This window comes from Varanus komodoensis, unplaced genomic scaffold (assembly GCF_004798865.1).
Source record: "Varanus komodoensis strain SLA01 unplaced genomic scaffold, ASM479886v1 scaffold3, whole genome shotgun sequence".
Lineage (NCBI taxonomy): Eukaryota > Metazoa > Chordata > Lepidosauria > Squamata > Varanidae > Varanus > Varanus komodoensis.
The window spans coordinates 825749-849043 of record NW_025335761.1 but is presented as its reverse complement, the minus strand read 5'-3'; positions in this window follow the sequence as shown (position 1 = coordinate 849043).

The following is a 23295-nucleotide window of genomic DNA, read 5'->3' as shown; positions in this document are numbered from 1 at the left end:
GCTTGTTCATGCTGTCCTTACTTGCACTGGTTATGTCACGCTGTCATGGCATGGCATAATGTGAAGTGACTGATGCAGTCTCATGTGCCACATCATGGTGAAATCACTGAAGGGCGAAAAGTCCCCCCCCCCCGTTGTTGCAGTTTATGGAAAATTTGCAAAGTGCTGTTGAAATAAGGCACTGCACTGCCATGTTCCTATACAGAAATTCCCAGGCATTTGGAACATTGCTGAGGCAAGCTTTGATTTACAGTACTCTTTTCTGCAGCAAACATGTAGTGTGGAAATAAAATCTTATGTGTACATGCACCTGTGGAAACTGGGTCAGTTGGGTATCTCTGATGTACATACACAAGTGTTTGAAGATGCATGTGCCTGTACAATTTACATTTGCACATGCATTTGCTGCAGAGAACTTTGTGAAATAAAGGAAGAGGAGTTCAGCCATCCATTGTTTCTTATGCTTATTCATATATTCAGTCTGGATAAGCTAAGCATGGCCAAGGCAGTGTGGTTTTCTGGAGCAAGCCCTGCCCTTGTGCTATGGATGTTGAGTGAGTTTGGGTAGCACATCCTATGAATATGTAAATGATAGGCATATAAACTCCATATGCATGATCAGGCTTCCTGGTTGCATGGGTTATAGCCCATTTGTGCCCCTATAAAGACTTCATATGCCCAACTGCTTGGCTGGCATGAGTCTTGCTGCCACAAACTCTTTTCCACTGAGTACAATCAGCCTACTCATTTTTTTTGCATGAACAGTGCTTCAGTCACTCTGATTGCTGGTTACAAACACTTCATCTTATAGTTGGAATTAAGTATAACATTCAGTATAACATTTTTTAAGCCGAGATGCACTGGATTTTTTATTATACAATATTTTTATTGTATAATTTTGTTCTTGTTTTGAGCCGCCCCGAGGCTTTGTTGCGATGGGGGCGGCATAAAAATGTTTTAAATAAATAAATAAATAAATAAATAAAGGGATGCTGCTAAAAATAGCACTCCTGTGTTCTTGCCCCAGTGGTTAGATAAACTTATTCATGTTGCAATATTGTCATGTTGTGTGTTTTTCCACACTTACTCCAATTCATTGGTTGCTGCTGTTAATGATGCAGAAACAACAAAGTAGGTAAGAGGGTAAAACTTAATGTGGAGATGTCATTATTAGCACCAGCCTTACATTGGTAATATTGTATAGTTCCACTCTTATTTAGAATCTAAACATTATGATCAGATCTCACATCTCAGCTGCTAGTGTGAAGAAAGTTCCTTTGGTTTATAAAGGAAATAAAATATGTTTTATTTTTTCCTTTTAGGCCTTTGTTTGTGCAGAAGAAGAAGATGAGGAGAACATCATTGCATGGATGATTTTACGTAATTTACACTTCCTAGATTTGCAAAAGGCAATTATCATTGTGGAGTGTTTACACTGATTTATGGGACGAAGGTGGCTTAGGAGAGGGATGCCGATTATATCAACACAGTGGATTAAACACACATTTACACCTTTATTGACATATAAATTATCCATGCCAAGAATGCAATGAGCAAGAATGCTGGTAGATCAATGAGTAGGATGGTGGAGCAATGATCTGGCACAGACAATTAGGTATGGATTCAGTTCTGCCATCCCCCCATAAGGCAAGGAAATGGAATTCTACATCTGAGCTAAAATAAGAAATGAAGGTGCTTACAATGCTCATTTGTTGAGATAATGAGCAGTGATGGCATGCCAGAATTCTGAAAGGAATACAAAAAGTAAGAAAGAGAATTGAAGGTTTTATATATATTTTTAAATTTCATATTACTATTTTCTTACTCATACTGTGGATTTTGAGGAAAAGGCTTCAGGAGACACAAGGAGTATTTGTTACTGGGAAATGGAATCTGGATCAGAGTCTAGCCAGCATCAGAAGAGAAAGCCTGTGACACATGGACTGGAAGATCAAAAAAGAGTAAGTGACAAGATTTCACCAGTGGCATTTTATGCTTAAATTGCCAGACACGATTCAGGGACTTCAAATGCCATTTACAATTTTTGTATCTCTTGCAGATTTTCAGTGTTGTATCTGCTGGTGGGTGAACTTTCTTGGACTGAAACACTGATCTTGTTTAATTGGCTAGGTACTTTGTGATGAGGGAGGAGCAAAGGACCAGAAGGCATCTATGTGTTTGTAGAAGAAAATGCAAAAATAAGAGACAGGAAGAATGATGGCCTGGTATAATCTGCTGCCACATGGTGACACCAGTGAGGAAGATAAAGTTAGCCTCACTGATCAGTTACTTAGCTGGCTTTTTTGGTAGCTAGTCTTTTAATACCTTGATTGAATAGTTGTGGTGTGCAATCTGGTCCATATTTTCTCAGAAATACTTTCCATTGTATTCAGTAGGGCAATCACAGTTAGATTGGATTTCAGGCTGAATATATTCTTTGGTCCTTTTAGATTTGGTAAAATGTTTGAAATACACTTTCTAGTGCCTCATAGATATGAGAAAAAAGGTTGTTTAAATGTACTATATGACATCTGTTGTCCTGCAATAATTTATGCATGACTTAACTTGTATCTAACACCATTCCTTGGTTTTACACACATGTGACTTTCTGTACAAGAAAGTGTTATCCTTGATTAGCAATAACAAAAGGGTGTGATTGGATTGGAGCAATTGAAATGTTTTTATCTGATGCAGGTCAAGCAAACTGGAAAACATAATGTGCTGTTGCTATATATGTCCATGGGGATTTGTTGGTGGGAGACAATATAACATATTTTGGTTCCTGTGCAGAACTGTCTTTCGGTGTGGCTTTAAACATAGACAGTTTTTTTAAACAAATGTTGAAATATATGAGCTATAAAATTATAAGAACTCCTTATTTATTTTACTGTTTCAGTAATAACTCCAGATCTGAGAGATAATGGGGCAAGGAGGATTGGGTGTTTGATTCTCTTCTGTTGAGTTTGTTGAAGAATAAAAGTCTCTCCCACTCCCCCGGAAATAAAACCAGCTTGGGTAGTTCTTTTGAAACTAGATTAAAATGCAGCTGTTTTCCTAGGAACCTTACCCTGAAGTATCTCTCTGTGCTTTTCAATGCACCAGGTTAACGATACCAGCTGAAGCTTGATACAACCCTTCCTCTCCTATTTTTACAGGCCCATTCTGAAGTGGAAATGACAATCAATAGACACTGAAAGAAAATCCCTCTTATCGACTTAATTTCTTAAAGGACTTTAATATGTTTAAGCCTCCTGTATACAAGGTTTTACTGTATATAAGAGAAACATTTGGTGTTCTTGACAGCATCAACACCAAGATTTTGTTGAACGTACTAATATTAATATGCAGTTTAGACTGAAACTCTGATAAGTACAGAAGCCTTGCCTCTCCCATCTGCTCTTGGCTCTGGGTGTTTGGTGCACATGTAAAATGGGGCCTCTGAAAGTATAATATAACCCCAAGTGAGGCTCAGTGGCAGCTGGGATAACATCAATTGGTCATGCTTAGCTGACATTCATTTTAACTTGAACTCTAGCTGTCATGGAGATTATTAAATTTATAATGATATATGTAAGATCCATTTTAATGACTCTTCACACTTGGGTGATCTCTCTCTTACTTATGTTTGCAAAACAACACTTAATAGAGTATTACATTTTCTTTCCAACTGAATTTTTCAAGGGAAAGGGATGTGGGTAGAGAGCTATAGTGATACAGATTTAGACATATGGAAGGAAATAATTTAGACCCCAAACTTTCTGCTGAACAGAGGCCTCCTTGCTGACTCTTTGGGAAACGCAAATCAAGAACTGTTCTGTATCTTGCTGTTGCTGGACATAAATAATTATTGGTGCAGAATTGTTTGCTTGAAATAAATTGGACTCCTACATGAATAAATAAAAATGACATGATATTAACAAACTCTCATGTTTTCCTGTATGAAAATAATCTGGCAAGAGAAGGCTGTTAAGATGTAGCACTTTTCTGTCTTGTCAGTATGAGAAAACAATGTGATCGTGTTTTGAAGGTTTTTTTGTTTCCTACAACTTGTGTTACCTGAGCAGAATTAGAACACAATGAAGAACACTGCTTTGTGAATATGCTTTTCTGCATAGCCCTTAATCTGTTCTTCATAAACACCCTTGTGGATGTGAAGTTTAATTAGAACTTTTAGCCTGAAACCTAGGATGATATTAGCCAGCTTTCTTGTTATAGAACAGCCTTTAGAAAGCTGTAGAAAACTAGGGTCTGCTCCTGCCATTTTCAAGTCATGGTGGAACTGGTGATGGCTCAGGAGCTTTTCATTGACTGATTTATTGGGGCCCAGATAGAATTAAAATGAGACTGACACTAATCATGTTCAGAGTCATACTGGATTTACCCACACAGTTTTTAATGGCTTTAGTGTAAATTACACGGTTAACTCCTGGGTGACTCTTCATTTTGAAGTTAAAAATGAATAATGTGAATAGATTTGTTGAAATGAAGTATTCATATGGGTAAAACAAGAAGCTTTTGATACTCTTATGTGGTGTAAATACATTGCACAGGAAATAGTGGTAGGATCAAATAATTTTTTGAAGCTTGCATTGTTTGCAGTTTATTGATTTCTAAAGCTTTCTATCTTAATTAGTGAATTAAAAGTGGATCCTTTCTGAGAAGAAACTTTAGGGAAGCTAGTGGGAGCTACATCAAAATTGCTGTAGGGGCAAGCCTAGTATTGCTGTTTAGTTCAATAAGAATCCATTTAACCCATGTCTATGGGAAAAGTATATATTCAGTGACACAATATTATTGATTTCTCTTAGATTGATTTTTTTCCTTGCTAACTTTCTCATTCAGATTTTCAGAGACATGCATGGATTTAAAAATGTGCTGGAAGTGCACACAGTTTTATAAAATGTCTCCTTTTGTTGTTAGCTAATGCTCATTTATGAGTTTACTGTTTGAGGTGAACTGATGTTCTAGATTTAACTGCAAATTGTTTGTGAAGTTTTCCTACCTTTAGTTATGCTTTTATTTTCATTGAATTAGAGTTCCCTGGGTTAAGAACAAATGCAGTTTTTTATTTTAATAGTTGCTTATCGTTCATTTATTTATGGTTGTTTAGAGGTTCGTTAGATGACATTGTAACCTTCTATTGCTTCCATTTTTAAGAGCAAGGAAAATGAGGTAGTATTTATGAAAGTTAAAGGAAATCTACTTTCCTACTTGTGAAGTTGTGCTATACAGTGGCACTTTGAGAGTATCTGACAGTAAAGCAGGTAAGCATTGGGTATTGCTTGGACCCCAGTTCTTCAGTGAAACTGCCTTGTGTAGAAGAGTTCAATCAAAACCTGTTTCAAAAGTACCAACTAGCATGTTTGGATCTTGTGTTCTTAGAGCATGGCTAGACTGGTTGAATGAATGTTGTGAGAGAATAACTAGCATGCCCATTCAGTGTCCTTCACTGTTTGTTAGCTCATAAATTCTGGGGATCTTGCCCCAACTTTTACACATCCCTGCCAGTTGCACAGCAGTTGTTCTTTTGTAGTGTGCATCAGAGTCAACACTGCCTCCAAAAGAACATGTGGATGTCAACATGGTGGGTCGATATCAGAATTGTTCTACTGATGGAGGAGTGCAGCTGATGGAATAGGACTTCTACATCGTCTTTTCATTGCAGTCCCCATGCTTCCTCCTGTAGAGGCTCCTCAGTTGGTCATTCAAATAAATTGGGTTTTATAAATAGTGATCAGAAACATACTGCATTAAAATAGGTAAAGCCCAAATGAGTTGATTCATGATTGTCTCTTATGGTGATGTTTGACCAAGACTTCTTTGGGGTTGAGGTATCTCCATAGAATATAGTGGCTGAGCTGGCCTAACAGCCTTCTAAATTAAATTAATGTGCAAAGAATCTCCCAGTAGTTATGAAGTTTGCATACTATAGGCAAACTGTGCACAGAAATCTCCTATTATGAGTCATTCTAGTGTTCAGTTATCAGGCTGTTGTAGCACTAGGGTGATGTAAATGTGTTCAAATAATGGGTCTTGCTAAAGGCGTGCATAAATCAACATGACATTGATGAAGTCTTGCAGATTTACTCCTATTCAGCACCTTGTCCCAGTGTATGTGTAAAGATTTGAACCCTGACTGGGTTAAACCCAAATGGAATTTTGACAGTTTAATAGTGCCCCCTTTGTAATAATTACCTGTAGCATAGGAGGAGCTCAGCTTTTATATATGAGAACTCTCCTTTCATTCGCTCACTCTTTTTTCTTTCCAAGGCTCAGACTTTACCATCTTGCTGTACAGTTAATAAGCTGCTTGTACATATTTAAAGGTTGCTTTAATGTGTGAAAGTGAATGCTTAGTATTCAGGTTTTGAAGAGCAATACACTTGTGCCTCTCATTATAGCAGGGAAAAGATGTCATTAATCCCAAATTCTTTCTTTTGCAAGAAAAAACAACCAGAGAACAGTGTGTAGATCATCATTAGCATTTTAGATGCATAATATCTTTGAAAATGTATGGTAGAAGTTCAAAAACTAATAACCTATTTCAGAGAACTGCCTATGGTATTTTTACTTTGCATTTATTTGTTTTCTTTCCTATTTGCTTGTTGGAATTGTTATACTTTTGACATGGTTAATGGAACTCTTATTCAACAGCTTCAGTTCTTTACTGGTATTGTTTGTGGTGGATTGGTGAGTTATAGCTGTAACTATCCCATGAAGAATTATTCTTGCAGCCTTTGCAAATATCCTGTAAAAGAGTTGATAGCATTATTCCTGTGATGACATTTTAGCCCAGGGCCACACACAGTGTTCCTCTCACATCCTATGATGATTGTGAGGATGCATAAAGAAGACTGTTCCTGAACGCTGAAATAGCAGTTCAGTAAGGTAAATGATGGCAGATGCTAGCGCATCAAGAGGGAGAACATTGTATCTGTAATCAGTCACTAAAGTAGACCTCTGCTTAGGGGAAAAAGCTATTGCCGTGAAAAATTGTGGGCATTCACTGTGCAAGTTCAGATATTTAAACTGCTTTTATTCTCCGGACTTTGGCCATCTTGGCTTTTGAACCGGATATTGTACTGAGTGTAGATGCTGCTTTGATGGATGATGCGTCAAGAATTTTACCCGTTCATTTTATTGGTTCTTCATGATGTGTGATTGACCACATGATGTTGGTACAGAATGTGGATTGCAAGATGTGGTGGGCTTCTGTGGTTCATTCTTTAGTTATTCAGATTGTTCTATGCAGGAATATCTCAAAATGTGTTGATGAGAATTGTTGATACATTTTCCTTTCTTCTATGGTCCTTCAGTGCTACATTCTGCCCCTGATGCTAGTCAGTGTATCACAGGACTATAGCTCTTTAACACCATGACCCTTTTCCTGTATTGAGCCTTGTTTAAGGTGAAATATGTTCGTGTTTTATATGCAAGTGATAAAAAGGGGCCAGAGGGAAGCAGAGCAATACTATTTAAAACTTCATTTTAAATTATTATCATGATCTTCTGATTATGGAGCCATGATGTTCTTGTTCTCCTTCATATTTGGAGATTAACACTGTGTTAGAAGATTTGATAAAGCAGCCAAGACAAATGGTCCATCTGGTTTGGTATCCTGCCTGTGGCAGTGATCATTGTCTGGTGAGAGAAAGGCATACCTTCCTCTATAACAACATGTGTTAATATGCCCAGTCAATCACACAGTGCCGATTATCAAAAACAAATAACTTCCTTTCTTCGTACACCCTGGAGCATGTAATAATTATTCTTATTTTAGTTTGCAAAGCTAAAAATAATATTGGTCACAACATTATCTATTCATTAGATTTAGCTCTGGCATATAATTTTTGTAAGACTCTGCCTAAGGCAGGAAATTCTGCGCATAAACTGTTGTTCAGAGAATTCTATTTCTTCCTGGTGGTGTTTGTTTGTTACTTGAAGATAATTTCAGCAGTAATGTGAAAGGTCTGAGAATAGAATCTGAGGTCCATTACTGCATTTTTGTATATCTGCCTCTGGTTTTTCTAATTCATTTATTATTCGGACAGTTTTAAATATAACACTCCAATCAAGCTAAGCCAAAACTATTGCAAGACACCTTTGCATTAGATTTTACTGGAATCATAAACCCTCCAAACATTTAAAATGCAGGTTAATGATTTAATCTGCCCCCATTGTGCCGGTGCCATTTGGAAGAATTTACTAAGCTCCAATACAGCTTTGGCTCTTCTGAATGTTCTGGATTTGCTGATTCGCTTAAAAATAACAGCATCCTTAGATTTGGTAGCCTCCACCTGAAAATAACAACTACCTTTCCTTTTCAAATATTGAATCACTACCAGATCAGGAGATTCATTTGGGCTGCTTTGTGTATTTCCCCATAATTTTGTCCCAAACTCTACTTGAGTCCATGACTTGGACTCAGAGATCCCCTGCCATATTCCTATAACATTTCTGTGTATGCATAGACATGCTACTGATTTTTCTTACCAGCTGCAACCCTTGTGCCGCATTGAATACTACTCCAGAAGTTCTCCCAAGCTTGGGAATGGCTTGTTGGAGGATCTAAGAAATTGTATTGGTAAAAACTGAAAACCTTTGTTCTGCATCTAGAACCTTATGCATGGCCGTATTGCTTCTTAGTTCACATTTGTAAATCCACTTCCATTACTGCTTCATCTTTGCAGAATTTCTTTTCTCCTGGGTTCAGGTTGGCACATTCCATTCAAATTTATAGGAATATACTTCTTAGGGAATTCATAATGGTGCATTTAGAGCAAGCCAATCCCTGACCATTCATCATCTGCGTTTTTGAGCATTTGTCAAGTGGTAGGGAGGAAATGGCAATGACAATGTTCTATAATTTGAAAGAAACTGGTATCTATAGTACAGAAGTCTCATAGAGATGGTTGTCATTTTAAAAACTGATTTTGAAACATGGGGTGAGCTAGATATTTGGGGAGATGTGATTAAATGTACATTATGAATGATGTTGGTACAAAGAAATTATTTCTATGGTGTGCGTGAATGAGTCAAATACCATTTGAGGGGTGGTGTGGTGTAGTATTGGATTTTTTTGCTTAACATTGCAATACTGTGACTGAGTCTATGAATAAAGAATGTTTCAGAAATAGCATGCATCTTAGGCATTAAGGGTTTTTTTTCTCTTATTGGTACTTTCATGCTTCCTTGTTTTGCTGCTTACATAATTAAAGCATTTGATGAAGTAATATTTTCTTCTATCCCATGGCCCAAATGTGCTTTTCAAATGTTTCATATTAAAAACCATTACTATGTTAGCTTCTTTGTAGCATTTTTAGGGTATATCATTATCATGCAAATAGGTCCTGTATAGCTTCAGGCTAATTTTCATAGGATGTAACATGACAGATGACAGTATTACATCCTTTAGGATATAAATGACTAGAACATATTACCTATTCTGTCATGAGCATAGATCGTCACAGTAACTGTTCTCTGAGAACTGTGTGAGACCACTGATGCCCTATACCTATTTTGATAATCCTACTGTGAGGTCAGGGAGAAGGCACTCAATTGTTCAGACACCCTGTGTGACTATTATTCCTTTGGGGCTTTGTTGGAAATGGGGGGGGTAAAAGACACCATTGGTACAGGGTACGTGTTTCTGCTTGATAATTTATTTCGTTTTTAGGATCTGGCAGCTTGGTTTGCTTTTGAGCTGGTGGTACCCTTTCGTACAGATACCTGCATTGCTTCTTGCATTCATTCATACAACTCCATCTCTGTTACATTTTGTTGGCAATTTTAACATATAGTACACTTTTCATATTAAGAATTGTACTATACCTCAATAGTAGCACACATGTTCTTTATTTATATGGTTCAGGTTTATGCATTCATTACATTTCTTTGGCATCCAAAGTTTTCTGGGTGATTTACAAATATTACAATTCTAAAAATATAACATGATCACATAATTTAAAATTATTTGCTATACTATTTTAAACTATTTTAAACAAATAGCAGTAAACCCACAGACTGGTTAAAACCTCATCATATGTTGTCAAATGCCCAAGTGTAGAAGAAAACTTAAACCTGGTGCTGAAAACATTGCAGTGTTGGGGCCAGGAAAGTCTCACTGGGAAGAGCTTTTCAGCATTTCATGACAGGAACACCATTGTGAAGGTCCTCTCCTTTACTGTCATTTTGCGAGCCCCCCTTTATTAGGTTCGTACCAGGAGAGGCAGGTACTGCAATCTCAAGCCTTGTAAGGCTTTATGCATACTTCAGACAACTTGGTCTCTAGCTGTTCAGGCTGTTGAGATAATACCCATCATTTTGATTTTTTTTCCAAAGCAAATTAGTGGGCAGAGCAAGTGAAAAAAAACCACTTTTTCATATATTTTAAAAGCATGGGAATGGGCACCTATGGGAATCATAGAATGCAGTCCAAGTACTGGAAGACCAGCTGTATTGCTCAATACAAATAAAAAAACAAATGTTATGGCCTAGTGCAGATAAATCCTATGCATTTCTTCCACAGGAGATAAACCCATTAAGACTTTTCATCTGCAGGGATAGGGGTCGGTAATAGCAACAACAATATAGCCCATCAGATCCAGCCAATATGGCCAGTGGGCAGGAACAGCAGGAGTTGCAGTGCAAAACATCTTGAGAGCACAGTGTTGGGTAAGGTTGCCTTAGGCCTTTTTTCTTGTCCTTCTCACTCAGGCATCTTGTTTGATATATCTTGTTCTATATGGGAAGCCATTTATATCCTTATAGCAAAAGACTTAGCAGACTGCACTGCCATGCACCTTAACTGGGAGTAAGCCCCACTGAACACTGTTGCCTCTGAGTTATGTATAAGGTTTCACAGTGCAAGCCCTAACCGTCCTCTCCTTAGCCCCAGGTCTGGCAGATTTTGTGGGTTTGCCTACAAACAAACCCTAGAATGAGATAACCATAGTGCTAACCCTTACTTTCTTGTTCCAACAGTGATTTATTCCACAGAACTTCTTTCTATTCCTACCAATGTATGACTCTAGGGAAGGATAACCTGACCCAGACAATAGCCTGAAATGATGGCATTTAAATAACATTGTTCTCAAACTTAGAATTGATACCGGAATGTTATTAGTCTTTTGATGGCTGAGGTTGTGCTGATTGTGATCACCATGCATTGTGATTTGTAAGGCTTATAATTTTTAGAAGATCTCATTTGAAAAGGGAGTGCATTCAGAAGGAGAAAACCTCCTAAGAAATGTATTAATTCTATATTTTGCATGCAGAGGCACATTGTAGAAAATGATGCAAGCGTTTGCTTTGCCCTAGGTTCATTTGAATAAACCTGATGAATACACCTTCTTCCCTGGTATGACAATACTGGTATCTGAACTTTAATAACTGATGTGCATGCCTTAGGGAAGCAATGATTTCTCATGTTTCTAAGCTGGAGAATTCAGGCAGATGGATGAATTGCACCCCCCTCCCAATCTGCGATGCCATTTACAGAATTGCATTTGTGACTTGTTTAGTTTAGCAATTTGGCAAGTGATGCTACTATTTTGGGAATACTTATTTAAAATAGTGATAGCAATAATTATTTACTTGGTCCACAATTGCTCTGGGAATATCTGGGTTTTTTAATGATCCTAGGGGAGTGTTCTAAATGCTTACTAGTAACTCTAGGAGCAGTTTCTTATTTCCTAATACTCGTGGGACTTTTGCAGGGTTCTCTCTATCACTGAAGTATCTTAAGAAAGCTCCTACTGGGAAATACTGTTGGATTATTAATATTTACTCATTTAGACTTTCATCCTGTCCTATCCCAAGGATTCACAGTTTCAAATGGTAACAGAGTTTTTTGGACCAAAACATATTACGATAATTTTCTAAGGAGAAAATTCTAAAAGAGAAATGAATCTGCCCATAACAGTGCTGGCTTGATACTAGTGCTTAAAATCAGATCAGTGTGAAGGTAACTTCACAGACCTGGAATATACTTATGATCAGGCCTTAGTTATTTTCCCTGGGAAAGGAGGTAATAATCCAGCAAGGGAACACCATACCAGTAATGTTCTTTGCACCTTTGTGCAGATTTGTTATGTAGTGGGAAGAAGACAATCTTTGTTGAATTTTGAGGATGTAGATCTTTATGTGAAATGGGCGCAAACTTCCTAGGGCTTCACAAACTAGTGGCATCATTTTGATACCACAGCACACTGTGCAGATGATAGAGAAAATCAGCAAACATGCTTCTGTTGGTCTGCCTCAACAAGGATATGGGCTACCTTGCTGGCTACCTTTGATCCACAGCTGGTATGCAGAGTCCTACCTTGTGCCTAAAGATACCTGTGGAAACCTGATGGGGTGGATAAACTGCTAGTTATTTCTAGCCACTTGTTCTGAATTTCAAACAGAGAAGGTATACAAACACTTGACTGCAGTTATTGTTGTGAGAAGAAAGAAATGGATATTGCAGCAGTGATAATCCATCCTGCTGTGTAAGAGAGCAAAAGTTGCACCATCTAGGTGACCATCTTCCACAATTCTTGCTCAGATATCGTATGGAGAGATATACCCCTTGCTTCTCTCTCTAATGTATTTCCCTATTAGTTTTCTCTCAATTTATAGTTTTAATTATTCTGAATTTTCCTGGAACAATGTATAAAACTAGTAAAGACATTTTGATTGTGATGGCCACTGAGACATCGAAGCAGGTTGATGGCAAAAGGATGACTATATGTGCTTGTGGTGTATTCTGAAAAAACAATGAATGTACAAGTACATGTGGCCAAGAGGGAAGTTGCTCCATTTGTTCATAATTAGCAGTCTTTATGGCAAATCAACAAAGGGAAGACAAGTCGCCACAGTGTACTGGCTAATGAAGCAGCAATCTTTAGTCAGTCTGCTGGTCTTATCAGGCATTACACAATGCTTATGGGCAGAATAGTCCAGGAAAAGCTTGTGCGTTCCCTTGCAACTCTCCTCAGCTCCTTAGAGAGGTTACCTAATGCTTGGAAAAATTGAAGCAGCCTTACTTGACCAAGCTGCTCAAAGGCTAGGCTGTCCCTGTTGTCAGGAAAAGGCTTTCAGTGTTCTAAGGTAGGGCTTCATATGAACGATCAATAGTAGGCTGCAGCTCGCTTAGGTACATAGTAATTCTCCTCCACAACATTTGAAATATAAACCAGATAATCCTGCCTTTAGGGTTAAAGTGCAAAGTGCCTGCTATGATAAATCTATCAGGAGTGCAGCGCTATAGAAGAAGTCTTCAGTAAATCTGACATTTTAATGAAATTACATTAAAATAATATTGAAAACATTATTTCTGCATTGGTGCCTGTATGAGTCACAGTGATTATTGGTTTATCACTCTGAAATGTGTAGGAGAACCCAGCAGTAGAAAGCTCTGCTGAATGAAGGGTAGTGACTGCTGCTCTGGCCAATGAACATGGATATGCCTATTTACAAGAGGTAATGCAAAGGCTGCTGTTTCGTGTCCTTGGATGTTACAACAGGATACAATTATATTTCTTTGAAAAAGCTTGCATGTGGCCTTTCTTTCTTTTTGTAAATGCATCAAATGCCTGAATTTTCAGGCTATAGTTTTCTGAGTATGGAGTGACTAATTTTCTTATGTAAGATTATACTCCATTTAAATTGTCCATTGCAAATCAATTCCTACAGTGCAATTTAATGAAACCTTTTGTCAGCAATTAAGATTACTAATCTAGAAACGGTTTTTACATTATTGTCACGGTTAAGGCTGGGCTACCTTGTTCTCTTTTTAAGCAAAAATGCAATGCATATTTGATTACATGTTGCTGTTGTTGTTTGAAATGACAATGCTTTAATTCAATTTTATTGTTTAATCTAATAAGAATAGTTGTAAATTATTTATTTCCATGAATAACTATGTTAAATTATTCTTAAATTTTATGTTAATGAATTTTTAATCTTAAATTAACCAGATATGGAAAAATATGTACATTGTTTGAAAGGTCCCAGTTCAGAGAGCCTTTTTATAGAATAAACTGGGCTCATGATGGTATGTATGAGGCTGTTCTTTTGCTGAGCACAAGTTGGATGCCGTCCTCAAGCAACTGATTGCTTGTTTGGTGGGTGGTGGTTGTGGTGTTTGAACTGATCCAATTTCACAGTCCTAGTTTTATATTTAATGAAAAAGATCCTCCAACACCACAGATTCCAGAGGTCTCCAGTGTGGTGCCTGTGGCGACCACAGTGCTTGGAATGGTGCCTGTGCAGCTCTCTACTTCTTGCCCCTTTCAGAAATCTATTTTTAGTATAAACCATGAAAATCATTAGGGAGCCAATTTCTCCTTTCTTTTCCTTTAACCTACTGCTGATCCATGGCAAGCAAAACAAGGAAAGAGTTGTTTGCTGGCCCCATCTGATTTCTTTGACTTGCACAGATCCTTTCACTTTGCTCCCTCACCCTCTCTGTGCTCTCAGTCTATAACTGCTATTCTCTGGTGCTAACCCCTTTCCTTACTGTTACTTTCCCTTCCCCATCCCTTGCCTTTTCCTTCTCCTCTTTCCCAGCTTCCTGCCTTGTTCTTTCTCTCCTCCTCACCCCTTTAACTTTGTATTTCTCTTCACTTCCAGGCTTTAGCCTTGCGCATGCCCTTTCCTCTCTTGCCTTGCTATTTCCCCCTCTACTCAGTTTCTAGTCTTGCTGTTTATCTCTTCCTCACCACTAGCCGGTCCGTTATGTGACTAGTTACATCTTGTCTGAGAGCCATTTTGCAGTGGTGCACACAACAGTTTCCCAAATTGCCAAATGATATCCACAAGTCCCAAAAGTTTGGAGACCCCTTGTTTACAACAGGGGTGGGGAACTCCAGGAGGGCTGGATTTGGTGGCACTCACAGACCTGAATTCCCAGTCTAGCACCCTGGAGTTCCAAAGATTATGTACCTCATGATCTTTCACCCAATAACCAGTAGTTTGGTGGTTTTGTTTTCCTTGCACTTTCATGCTACAAGTTTGATATGCATTAGACATATTGTCAGAAAGAATTTTAAACTACAATAAGATGGTAGAATTTTGACCTTTTTCCTTTGGGCCTACTCACCTCTAGAGTGGGACCCCAAGAGTTTCTTCAAAATGGAGTTTGGCTCACAGGCAGAAAGAGGTTCTTCATACAAGAATTCAGTGGTATTTTGTCAATACTAACTTCTTGCCACTCTGGGTTTGGCCCAGCAACATTTTTGAATTTAGGGTGTAATTGACAGGAACCATCCTCATTCAAGTGTATCTTTCTGCATGCAGATTGCCTCTGTTGGATCAAGAAAGCTGGGTATCCCAGTTTATAACACCTGGGGTCTGTAACTTCCTACTGTTGATCGTTGTTGCCTTTCAGACATGTGTGTTTTTTGCAGCAACGAGTGTGCAATTGCTGTGCAGATTATGTTGTTATGTACTGTCAAATCTTATTGGACCTATGGTGACCCTATCTGCTCGTATCCCTATCTAATTTGAGTTTCCCTCAAATTAGTTTTTCATTGAATAACTTTCTGATCTCCTAAAACTCAAGGTTCCATTATCTTTTTGTAAAGAAAATGTCATTATTTTCCCTAACATTACAGTAAATACTCTTGTGGTTAGAGTGTGGTTGTGCCACTATGACATGTGTCCATGGCAATAAGATAGTGTGTGTGATGAATAACACAACTTGCCCTCATGTACATGCCATTTTCATGAATCTTCAAGTTTAATTTAATTTATTTCTGTGCTTTGTTTAGAGCCTAGTACTCTTCTGTTTGGTCCACTGCAGTATGACAGTACTCAAAATCCTGAGTTGCCTAACCCTGTTGTTCTTAGAACAATTCTCAAGAAGCTTGTCATGATACAATCAATTTACCCATAAATAAATAGATTTTCTGCTGCAAATTCACCCTTTTACCTTATCAAATCCTAATAGTTTACTTCAGCTGATTGCAAAGAGAACCTTGCTCTTCTTTTGCTATTGTCCCTCCTGGCCAGACAATGCAGGGCCAGAAACTGTTTTTCTAAATTTGCCTTTAAAATAACTAAAAACCCCCTTCTATTTTGTGTCCCTGCTAAGAGTAGATTCACTTGCTTAGCATGGACAAACCCTGATCAGGGCTTTAAGGTTATAGGAAAGTGTACACAGTCAGACCATAGGTTTACCTGTCACTATTGCTGGCCATGGTTCTCCAGGGCTTTAAACAGAAGTCTTTCCAGCCTGTTTGGGAGATAACAAGGCTTGGAGCTAGGATATTTTACATGCAAAGTACATGCTGTACCGCTTTGGTATGACCCCGTAAAAAGTGACTTGGTTGATATTATGCTTCCAGGGATTTTCCAGTGATACTCAAGATGTGCTGTGTGAGTTTGTATATGACCAGTTATTCTGCCCTGACTGCTCCCAACTATGAGCAATCTCCATTTTTTTCCCCTGCTCTGAGTTTTCTTGGTTACAAGAACTTGTCCTCTGTAGCTGATATCATAGGAAGTGAGAACTATAACAAACAAAGCACCCCCCTCCCAGTTTAAAGTAAATCAAAGCTTTTATGAAGCAGAAGTAATTGTATGTCAAATGTTTTAACTGTTGAACTTTGCTAGCCAAGAAACTATTCATAATAACTGATGATAATTTAATATCCATTGATTCTTTGTTTCTTTTGTGTTGGCCTGCTGCCCAGATACTGTAATGATGAGCAGTTGCTGTGTGACCTTTTTCATTGTTGAATGCATGGTAATGTGTACTGCAGACTTTTCCCGTTGCATCAAACACCAATTTTTAGGTAATGGGAAAAAAAGAATATCTAATTAAGGAAGTGCCTTAATTTATTTTAAAGTGCATTACTGTCTGAAGAGAGTTGCAAAATAAGATTGTAAATAGATTTATTATGCATGAAATGTTGACACTGTTTTGGTGCTAAACTACCTTAGTGCCGGGGGAAAATAATTTCTATCATTGTACAGATGATATTCTGTGCATAATTTTCGCATTCAGGAACTACAAAAATATTCAAAAATGTAGCTTCATGCTTGCAGAAGTATATGTGGATATCATATGAGAAAATGTGAGTATCAAGCAAAATAAACTGCAATGCTAAGTATACCCACAATGTCAAATAGAAAATGCTTATATATCTCCAGGCTTATATGAAAATCATGAGACTCTTAACAGTCTGTAAAACTAGAAGTTCAAATTATCTGTTCCATTAATTTGCTGTTCAAGAAAAATCTTGCCTTAGCTTGTGAGCTAATTACATGTTTTAAACATGTTTTGCTACTTTTGACAGTTATGTATGCAAAGAAAAATAGAAGCTGGGATCCAAAGGATGGACATTCACATATGGGGATAAAACTGTGCCTGTACCAAGGGCTCTGCCTGCTGCTTTTGCTGCAACAGTTCCACTGTTGAAGAAACCAGCAGTTCAGTTTGAAAAGTGGCTTGCCTCTTTAGCAGTGCAAAGTACTGCATCAAAATATAGGTAAACTCTACAGTACTTTCTGTGTATCACTTAAAAAAAAAAAAAAGAATGATGATGTGCATGTTTACTTTTTGCTTTATCTCCCAAAATTCTCATGACTCCTGGACAGATTGAGAGCCTCTGAGGCACTGAGAGCAATGCTTGAATGGGGTTCTGATTGGAAGGAGCTGTCCAGCATCTGCTGGCAGATCTCAGACAAATTCTCTGGTAGCAGTATGCAAGCAGGACTTGGGAAAGCTCCAAGAGACATTGTGCAGGCAAGACAGATCTTTACTTTTTCACGCAACTGACAGTTTAAATAGCAAAGCCCTGCTGATCAATGGTAAATCTAATAATTTTGCAGGAGTTTTGGACCAATTACGTCCCTGGCCCTGTGAATTTAGGAGACACTTGGTTATCTTTACTGAAAGCATATAAAGAATGAGTGGCTTTGATTTTTTGAGGTGATGGAATTGTGGGTTCTGGTTCCTTACCTGAAAAGCTTTTGTCCTAAGCCATGTGTCAGGGTCAAGCAACAAGACATGGGCTTTACCTGGTGACTGTGCTTCCCAGTTCATTGCTACCAGCTCAGGACAATTGATGTTAATGAGCTTGGAGGTCAGAAAGGATGTAAGATTTTATTCTAATGTATACATTTATTCTAATGTATATATTTTAATTGTTATTGTCTTAATTTATTGTGTATTTTATTCTATGCTGTGAGCCGCCCCGAGGCTTCGGCAAGGGGCGGCATAGAAATGTTTTAATAAATAAATACATAAATAAATAAGATCATTGCAGTTTTAAGCATTGGCATGACAGTTTGTCTATGTATAGCACACCTTAAATATGAGTAAACCCTTTGAGGGAGGTGAAGAGGGAGAAGAAGCACATTCCTTTGTAACTATTGTCAACATATCCTTTTGGCTAAGCAAGGAGAACACATACTGACATATATTCACACTGTCCTGCACAAAGCAAAGTAAGATGTTGGTGAGCAGTGAAACAAAGCTTGTTTGTCCTGTACAATACTGTGGCCTCCCCAACTTAGTGTTCTGCAGATGTATTAGAGTACAATTACCAGTATCCCAGCCATAGCTGCTGAGCATGCTGACTGGGTTAATGGGATTTATATTCAAACATCTGGAATGCACAAATCTGGGGAAGGCCCAATGTTTTGCAGTTTGTATTATGCCCGGGAAAATTCTCTGGTATGTTTTTTCCTTTGGGAGACATATCACTTTCATTCTGCCCTTTTTTGAGGAAGTCAGGTGGGACAGAGATGCATATGAGGTTAACCTCGGAAGATAGGTTAAACAGGAAAACCCCATGATCTAAGGCCAGTAAGCTTCAGAGTTGAACATAGATATCAATCTCGTTTTTCTGCATTTAGAATCAAGATCACATACTTCAAGTATGTGATATTAGGTTACAGGCATGCGCATTTAGGGCAGATTGCAACTCTGCATTTTCATTTTAAGTGATAGCTAGATAAACATTGCAGTACGTGTTGGCTCTTCATTTCTCCTGATTGTTTTGCCACTTCTTTCAAATGTTGACCCTGCTTTTGCAGTCTCTGTGTACTTGGCATGCCGTAACATCATCACTAAGGTAGGCAAGGCTGGTGATGATGTGGACTGTGCTGTGCTCAGCTGGCTGTTCACTGGAGCACATTTGCCCATGGCTGCTTCTGATTGCCCCTGCTTCTGCTGTCTCCTAACATTAGCCACCTATCCCTTAGCAGCTGCTCAGTGACATCAGCCACCTACTGTTCTCTTCTCCACATCACTCACTCGTACTGCAGGTGAGACAGAATTTATTACTTGATGATTGTACATTCTGTGCCAAGGGTCAGTCTGACGTTTAAGGTATTAAAAGTTATTGTGCAGTAGATACATTTATTGAATTCTCTTGCTTCTCACCTGATTTATAAAGAAGTCCTAATCTGTGGGTCAGTGTGGTGAGAAAAATTTAAGATGCGCTTCCTGAATGCTAGTGGGAGTGAGGGTGGCATGGGATAATCCATGGAGAGGGAAGATTTCATAACAATTAGGGAAGAATTTAATTGACCAGAATTCTTACATTTCACCTTGGATATTTGTGTTACTAAGACATATCTATACATTATATAATCTGTTCTGGGCAATTTGTTTTTCATTTTTAAAACTGCAAGAGTTAAAGTTTTGCGTCTCTGAATATCTGCAGTGCAACACCCAATTTATAATGCTATAATCCTAAAAGGAAATAAATGAGGCTTACATTCAAGTAATGAGTTTAGGATAAAGGTGCTGAGGTCAGTCTTGTTCCAGGGCTATAATATCATAGATATCGTCCCTTTTTCTTTTAAGCCCAACATTAAATAACAATTCCATTTTAACTCCTATCTTTGATGCTAACTTATGAAGTAGTGGAATGAAGGGTTCATAACATTTTCTGCCCATTTCCTTGTTATTGGGGCAGCTGGGTGTGCTTTTCATTTCCCCCCATAGTTGTTAGATAGCTTAGTAAGCAAACATTCAATGTTTTACGCTTGTATCATGATGATGCTTCAGAAACTGTTAAATATTCTCTTCCTATCCAAAAATGTTCCCATGAGTTATTGTTTGTGAAATATGCTACTTCTTCAAAGCAATTGTTTGGTTGTTTTCCTACTTTGTTGCTTGTCAAAATAAGGCTGTATACGTCTTATCAGTTCAGCCACAGACATATGACAACAACAAGGTGTGAAAGCCATGAATTTTTTTGATACGCATTGCAAGCATGATGTATTTGCTAAGGCAACAGAAAATTCAGTGTTGCTGTTTGCTGTGATACTGGTGTAGTGATAAGAAAGCTTCATTAAGGTTTGATTATTTGCTGCAACAGTGGTATACCCTTCCTCTGCCTTGCTAATCCTCCAAGTTCTACTTGAGAGAGAACTCTCCATTTGAAATGAAAAAAATATTTTTGCACAAACATGGAATTGGCTTCTGATTTAGAGTCCCTTTCTACATGTAGAGAGAGGCATAGAGCTCTGCATGGGGATCACTTTTTTTAAAAAAATGGGTTGTTGGCTGGAGGGTTGCTGAACCCACATACAAGTCATCTTCAAGCCACGGTGATTTTGTGGACCAGGCCAATGATCTGGTTCACACAATCAAAATAAGGTAGCTTATTAAAATTGTAGAGCATCTGGGGCATGATTTCTATAATCACTGTCTGGGTGTGGCTTGCTGTGTCATCTGAACATGGGTGGCATTGTTGGGTAGGGGAAGACAACCTATCCATACCCTTACAACAGCTCATGAGACTAATTTTGATTATGCAAACCAGCCCATGGAAAGCTCCCTCTATAAATCCATTCAGTTACTAGATCATCATGAGAGGCCTTACTGTCCATGCCACATTGTGCAGAATCCCATCTGGCAGAGCATGGTAATGGCTTTTCTTTACCATACTGTCCTCCTGGTAGAGTAACCTCCTTTCTGTGATATGTCAGGCACCGATCATGTACTTGCATTGACCCTACCTTTCTACACCTATTAAGTAGTCTAAAAGTTGTCTTGTTTTCATAGTATATTGAGCTTCAGCCTTGGAAGAGCCTTACACCACCAGCAAGGAGAGGATGGAGAGACACTCATTGTCTCTCCAAGGTCAGAAAAACATGATTGGAGCATCAGGACAGTGGCATTTTGGTGGGAGAGGAGGGGAGAACACTGGAAAGGCCAGGATGTGAGTTACCCTGAACCTCTGTCAATCTCATTTCTTCCACTTTCAAAATGGCCTTGCTCAAAAGCCCATCTAGCAAAAATATAGGAGATGATAGTGTTTTCGGGTTTTATCATGAGGAAGCAATAGTATGAAGAGACAAAGATCACCTCTGAAGCCATCAGGGCATAATATAAATTCAAAGGTTCTGAGTTTGGGGCTTCCAACTGGCAATGATGCATTTGATAAGTTTGCATTCTAACATGGAATCTAACTTTTCATATCTAAAATGAAGAACATGTTTAGGTGTGATAATATATTCAAAAGTAGCAATATAAGTTTTTAATCTTTCTTAAAGTCTTAGGAACCACTGTGGAACTAGATGGGATATGAACAAACAGGAGGATATCCATCAAATCCCACAGCTCCCATCACGTTAGCCCTCTCATTTCCAAATCCTGGAAAAATAAAGAAACCATTCTGCTATCCCATAGCATCATCTTACTTCTTGTTTCCCCGAAGCACTGTCATTTTAGAAACTCATCAAGTCTTCCCAGTCTCTAGTCTGTCTGCCCCCATGGCATGTTCAGGGAATTGCAGCTAATCCTTATATCTAGTGTTACTCTGCTGATCATCAACTTGAATCTGTCCAGGGTAGGAGAAAAAAGAGATTTTTTTAAAACCCTGTATATTTTCAAATGTTTGTATGCATAAGCTTATTTTGACTTAAAGTTTCTAATATAGCATAACAAATAAATTCCTAGCCCTTGGCAAATGTTGTCAGATGATTACTCTTGCCAGCTGTTTCTAACACCAGAAGAAACTATCAGCTTTACACTCAAGAATTCAAGCTTGCTACTTCACATTCATGTGTCACTGGAGAATAACAATTTCAAGATTTCCCCCATAGTTAGATGGCTGATACTTTTAGGGGATTTAATTGAAGAAATAATTAAATACATTTATCAGCTCATATCTGCCTAGTTGAAAAACAAACACTGCCTTTGTTTTCTTGGGAAAAATGCAAATGTTGCTTCTGATAATTTAGCCCTCCTATATAAGCAGCATGACTAAAATTTCTTAATAAAAGGAATAGACTTGATGAGGCACTCCTTCCTCAACAAAACTCTGTAGTGCCAGTAGCTTGTCAGGGATTCTCAGTACATTACAAAAATAAGTGTCTGGGATTCAGTTCCTCATCACTAGGCATGGTGAATTTCAAGCCTGCCAATCAAATCTGGCCTGGAGATGGCTGTGTCCTCTTTCCCTCTTCCCTGATTAAGCATCATTTGATGATTTCCCAGGTTTTCCTTGTTTTTTCCTCCATTAAAATGTTGAAATGGTTCTCCTGAGGCATTTAATTATGAACAGTAGGAGCTTTAAGCTAAAATAGGCTGGTATTTTTGCCATGCCCCAGGGAGAGTCTTAACACTGCACAAGCCTAGAAACATGGGGGACTGTTGTTTGTACTGTTCAGATGTTGTATCTGTGCATTTCTCCATTTATGTTATGTGGGTCCCCAAAACAAAGATCTCTGTATAGCTTACTTGGAGGTTCTATTTAGTATTCACAGCTGGTGTCCATGATAGCAATATTTTCCATGAATCTGTTCAATCACACTTCAGATCTCTAAGTCCTCCATGGACATAATTCAAGATTAGTACTTCACATTTTCAGGTTTAATAGTGCAGTAGTGTAGCTTATAAAGTCTTAAAGGTGTAGGCAATCTTTTTGGACTGTAGGAACATTTGGCAATTTGAGAAGCTGTTCTGAAACCCATAAAATGGCTATTGTGCGAGACATAGCAAAAGAGAAGTATCTGACCCAGAAGACTAAGTACAAGACAGAGGAGGCTCCTGAGTCCCAACTCACTAAACAGTTTTCAGAACCAGTAGGAGCTTATTTCACAGCAATCTCAGATGCCAGTAAGAAAATGTTTTTTTTTAAGTGAGAGGGGTAGGCACCAAGAAAAGTATTCAGGGAGAGGTGTAGTGGCCACCACTGGTACTACATTGCCTTCTTTTGGTCATAGAACTCTCCATGTCCCAGAATGATACTAATTCCTGATTTGTATAAATGTTATAGCAAAAAAAGCTGGTTTTGAAAGTGGGCAGAAAGTTTCATAATAGCATGATGATAAATAATGCTGCAT